The sequence below is a fragment of the Aptenodytes forsteri genome, unplaced genomic scaffold (assembly GCF_000699145.1).
Source record: "Aptenodytes forsteri isolate BGI_AS27 unplaced genomic scaffold, ASM69914v1 Scaffold216, whole genome shotgun sequence".
NCBI classification, from domain to species: Eukaryota; Metazoa; Chordata; class Aves; order Sphenisciformes; family Spheniscidae; genus Aptenodytes; species Aptenodytes forsteri.
The window spans coordinates 505,652-511,744 of record NW_008796114.1 but is presented as its reverse complement, the minus strand read 5'-3'; positions in this window follow the sequence as shown (position 1 = coordinate 511,744).

The window sequence follows — 6,093 nt, the reverse complement described above, 5'->3', positions numbered from 1 at the left end:
GGGCCCCCCGGGGGGCGGGGGGGGGGGGGTGGAGAGGGGAATGGATGGGAAGGGAGGCCGGCGGGCTGGCCGGCCCCGGGGAGGAGGGTCTCCTCCCTGTGCCCGGCCCCAAAATCTGAGCCGGCCTTGGCAGGCGGTTGTCAGGGAGATTTTCCCCTTGGGGAGCTGCGCTGTGAGCTTAGGGGCACGTTGGCGTCGTCAGGCACATGGGGATGGGGCCACGGCAGCGGCATCCGCAGGGCTTCAACACCCCTGGCCCACCGAGTCAGGGGCGTCCTCGCCCCGCGCTCTGCTGGCTTGCTGGAGTGGCGGCTTGCACCTCCAATGCATCTCGCACGGGGCCATCCCCAACCTTTGTTTTTGGCTGCTAGTAACTTTGAGATAAATGCCCTCGTCTTTTAGTTCAGTGCAAAGGTGTGAAGGGCTGCAGTTCAGTGCAAAGGTGTGAAAGGCTGCAGCAAAATGTCATTTCGTTAATTCAAGCATGGCTTGGTACATCTTGCATGCTTTGAGTCATTCATGAAGCTGCTACAAACAATACTGTGCTACTCAACCTTTTCAGCAAGATGAGAGCGATACTGTTGGGCTGTGAAAGGGCCAGGGGTCTCTTTCTCACGGCTTACCCCTCCTGTGTTCTGTTGTTGAAAACACGCCTGGGAACTGTGTCAGATCCCATGGTGGAGGAGTGCACTTTTAAGTCAGAGAAGACAGCATTACTAGAAAGCAACCTGAAAGGTTTTTCAGACTGAGGATGAACTTGTAGGAGTCGCAGTTTTATAAAGCCAGCCTGCAGTCTCCGGCTGCGGTGACTCTGGCCACAGAAGCTTTCCAAGTTGTGGGGTTTGTTTTCAAGACTGAGATTTCCTGGGAGTCACTAGTCTTTGGAGTAAAAGTTGCAAAGCTCAGCAAAACGAGTCAGAGTGCGTTATGCCGTCATTTTGATCTTCGGGCCTTTGTGTGATCCCTGCCAAGAGAAAAAAACAAAACGATTGTCTGTGATTTCTGCCATTGAAGTCACCCTGCCTTTTGTCAGAGTCCCAAGAAGTGGTATTAAGGGCAAAAACCCCCATTTGAGATCTGCTGGAAGATGGACACTCGAACACGAAATGTTTGCCTTTCAGCCTGAAGTGTCATGCTGTGCAGACCAGGAGACCTGTGCAATGTCACCTCTGGGCTCTTGTGACTCTGTCTTGCCTCCTTCCGGGACACAGTGTGACCTGTCCTGGGGGACTTTCAAGCAGTGGTGGCACTGGGAGACTCGTGGCTTCCCCTTCCCACACTGTAGAGCTCAAGGCTCCTCAACCCTACAGCTCCCTTCTCACCCACTGCCCTCTGCAGACCCACAGGTCCCTCTGGCAGGGCCGGCAGCCCTCTGGCATGTGGGAGGAGAGGAAGGGAGGAGACTGGGGAGCACGTCTTCTCACAGAGAGGAGAGGCTTCAGGGAACAGGAGGAGGTACAGCAAAGCAAAACCGTGTCAGGGCCATGCCAGGTTGCTCAGAGCAATGTGACAGATGGCACAAGGCCGGTATTCTGCAAACCAAGGTAGTTCTGGCAGCTGCAAATAATTTTTGTGTCATTTGGTGCTGTGCGTATTTCAAATCAGGAGAACAGTGTGGTGTCAGTGTGTTGTCCTTCCCTAGTCATGTTGTCTTCATGACAAAGAAGTGGCTCTCCATATAGTCCACACTTTCCAATGCAGAATTATGGGTTTCTTAAAGTACTTGCCCTGAGTGGATGTACGTTTTGGTATCTTACCAAAGACTACACATTTTTTCCTCATTTTGAATTTGATAATTCAAGTTTTCTTTTCAAAGTGTAATACTTTGTGCTTGTCTTTATTGAATTTCACCTCACTATTTCGAGGTTCTTTCTGTGATTTAGCAATGTTAAACCTTTGTTCAAATCCTTGCCTCCAAAGTGCGGTACTACCCGACTCAGTGTTATTTGCAGAAATTTGAAGTCAAAGGTCAATTTCACCGTTCAAGTCACTAATTAAAGTAATCAATCCTAGCAGACAGATCAGATCTCTTAATTTCATATACCTTCCTATTGACAGGAAAATATCCACTGCTACAGTTTGGGAATTGCTTTTCAATCACACAGCCCTCTCATGTTAATACCATCTGAGACCTATTTGCCTTTATGAGAGTGGTGTTCAAGGCAATGTCAAAAGCCCTACTGAAGTCAAAATATGTTTCATGTATTCCTTTCAGCACCTACTAAGTCAGTTATCTTGGCAAAGAAATAAATTAGATTACTTTGACATGATTTGTTCTGGACAAATGCACACTGCCTGTTTCTCATCACTTTATTGTTATTTAGTTGCTTGCACACTGATTGCTGAACAGCTTGTTTCATTATCTTTCTAGATAACAAATGGAAGTTGGCCGATTTGTAACTCTTCACTCAGCCCTTTTGATAAAGATGGGTAGCCCGTTTTCCCTTTTCACTTCCACCTGGATCTTGTTCTTGAATGGCAGCGTGTATTTTGGAAGAAAGAGCTAGTCCCTGTAAGAGACAAGATGCTGGTCCAGACAGACCATGGGTCTGGGTCAGTGGAAGTGGTATGGTATTCTTGTATGTGCCACAGTACTCTGGTGACAGGGGACAGCGGGGGCCATGCTGCTCCCTAAGGGACAGGGAGCTGAGTGCCGTAACATGGCCAGCAGAGCAGGGACCTCACTGGCCAGGGCCCCATCCCACAGGATGTGAGCAAGGGGAGCAGAGCAGGCCTGGAGATGGCAGCTGGGGTCACCAGGGAGTCCAGATCGCCAGACAAGTCCACGGCAATGGGATAGGTCTGAGGTCAAGCTGGGAACATGAGTTAGCGAGTCACGTCCGGTGATGGCAATCAGGGACGGGCACAGCCCTGTGATCAGCAGGCAAGTCCATAGCAATGAGGCAAGTCTGAGGTCTGGCCAGCAAGTTGGTTGACAGGTCCGGGTTGATGGGATACAGGCATGGCTGTCACGCAGCTGTAGCTGTAGCTGAGGCAGGGCCAAGCTCCGGCCCCTCAGCTGAAATGCAGCTCCCATGGGAAGGGGGAGGTCAGCCCTCGCTGAGGTCTCACGGCAGCCCTGCCTCCAAGGTCACTAGAGGGAAAGGGGGCAGTCCTCAGCTGCGCTATCTCTAGGTTGGCAGCAAGCCCAAGGTGCCAGACCTCCAGGAAGGGTGATAATGCTCTCAGGGCCCTTTCCTCTGGCTGTGTGGGGGCACATGTTTCCTAACATGGCCCATTTTTCCAGTATAAGCAAAGCCCAGGGTTGTGAGTGTCCCAGGGGAAGGAGGAACTGTGCTGAACCAGAGGCTCACAAGAGTGTAGCTTTGGGTTTGGGGGTTTTTTGTGATAGCACAAAAGTAGAAAATCTCACTGCTATAGGAAAAAAACACAGTAAGGAACTGACATTTCTCCTCATAACCAGTGCTGCAAAAACATCCAGGATAGAAGAAAGATCTTAATTACAAAGGAATTCCACAAATCGTACTAGCTTGGAAGGGGAAAGAAAAAGAGTATAAATGTTTAACAAACCAAATTGTTTGGAAACCTGATGGTTTTAAACCACTGCCACTTGAATATGTAGTCTCCATCTTATGTAAGCTCCACTGCGAGTAAATGGATGCTGTAGATGCTCAGCTGGTTTCTGCAGAGATAACGTGACATTTTCAGACTCTGCTGTAAATGCAGTGTGAAAAACAATAAGAACTGTAAGGTAGACAGGCTTTTAAGATATCTGATAGAACCTGCTCCCCATTTTCTTACAGGTGGCTGAAGTGTTTAAGAATAGGCTGATTGAATGAGAAGTGTCTCTGGCTTGTATTATATTTGCTTGTATTAGGTATTTAACATCTATATTTGATTGTAATTAATAATAGCAGAGAGGTTTAAGAGGTTTCAGAGTGGATGATGTATTGATCTAATTGCGCCTTTATCGCTTTCTTCTCTTTTCAATAGACCTTGTTCTTCAAGACAATTTAAAGCCATGTTAGGAGAAAATTCCAGATGCACCCTTAATTTATGCTTTTGGGTTCCAAATTTTCAAATAAACAGAGAGCAATGAATCCAGTGCATTGCCTTGCACATGTGCCTAGGATCAAGGATTTGTTTTACCACAGGCTGAACACTGCTGTTCAGTTTCAGGTTGCATATGGTATCTATGTTTAGTGTCTAGATGGAAACTGAAGTTCAGGTGCAATCTCCAGTATAAAAATACTCAGCCACATTTGCAGCACTTCAGCAGAGACAACTGCTGATAGTATTTCTGTCACTTTTTTTCCTTCCTTTGTAATTTCAATCTTTTTTGTATCATATGCAATGCAATTCCTTCCTTCAGCACATTAACCATTACCATCTTCAGCAGAGACAACTGCTGATAGTATTTCTGTCACTTTTTTTCCTTCCTTCGTAATTTCAATCTTTTTTGTATCATATGTTCCTTCCTTCCTTCCTTCAGCACATTAACCATTACCATCTGCACCTTAGAATCATAGAATCATAGAATCATTAAGGTTGGAAAAGACCTCTAAGATCATTGAGTCCAACCATCAACCCAACACCACCATGCCCACTAAACCACGTCCCTAACCTTCACATGAATCTTTTTACAGTGATGTTGGTAAAGCCAGAATTAGACTGATGAGGACCTTAAGCACCAGAAAATCTTGGTGAAAGGGAATTTTTATCTTTAAGCAAGGAAGGAATTTTGAATGAAAGGCCGATAAACGCAACATCTTCACTTTCCACATCCAGCAGACAAAATATTAAGCTCACACTGTAATACAAAATGTTAACTCTAACACTTCAGAATAATTTACATCTTGTCACCATGTATGTGACAGGGAAGTGGAGGATCTGTGGCATATTCGTGGGGCAAGTCTATAGGAAATATATTACACTCGTGTAAACTAAATGACTTGTTTAAGAACAGCCAGTTGCTTTGTGGAAGCTGGAAATTCCTTGTGGGTAGGGAGGTACACCCTTCCTCAGGGGCACTGTCTCCTGGTTTCGGCTGGGATAGAGTTAATTTTCTTCCTAGTAGCTGGTATAATGCTGTGTTTTGGATTTACCATGAGAATAATGTTGATAACACACCGATGTTTTAGTTGTTGCTAAGTTGTGCTTACACTAGTCAAGGACTTTTCAGCCAAAGGGACATTCCATACCATGGGACGTCATGCTCAGTATATAAACTGGGGGCAGTTGGCCGGGGAAGGGGTGACCGCTGCTCGGGAACTGGCTGGGCATCGTTTGGCAGGTGGGGAGCAATTTCCTTGTGCATCACTTGTTTTGTATATTCTTTTATCATTATTATTATTTTCCCTTCCTTTTCTGTCCTATTAAACTGTCTTTATCTCAACCCACGAATTCTACTCTTTTTTTTTTTTCCCCCCTCAATTCTCTCCCTCATCCCAGTGAGGGTGGGGGGGTGAGCAAATGGCTGCATGGTGTTCAGCTGCCTGCCGGGTTAAACCACAACACACTGCTAATGAGATCTGTTTGTTAAAACACAGTCAAGGGCCACTCTTTAATTTGATGTCACCTTAATTTAATAGTTTGTGTGACATTCTGCTCTTAATCACCCATAATAGGATCTGAAAGACATTTTTGCATGGGGAAATTTCCAAGGCTTTCTCAGAGGGACATCGAGAGATGGCTTGGGAGGGTATTTGCAGCAAGGAGGGATATTAATGAAACGAGTGAGTGGAAAAATGGAGGCGAGAAGTGGAAGACATGGAAGAGTGACATGGCTAGGAGCAGCTCATGTGGATTTTCCCTGTGGAGTATAAAAAGCCCCCTTCACACAAGGCTGGAGTTGCCAAGGCATTGCCCTACTTCGAGGGGGGGGTGCCCTCTGCACCCCTGAGGTGTCGCCCGGGGGCGGGCAAGGGCAGAGGCTGCATCCTCACAGAAAACCCGAGAGGGAGCCACAGGCACCGGCGATACCTACCCGCGTGGAGGGGCCGGCGGCGGGAACACGGCGTGAGGTGCGGGTGAACGAGGATGAGGGGGGGTTAATAGGGCGGACGTTTCGGGCGGGGGGACCGGGATTCACCGCGGGGAGGCGGTGGTTTGGGGTGCCCTGAGGGGAGCCGC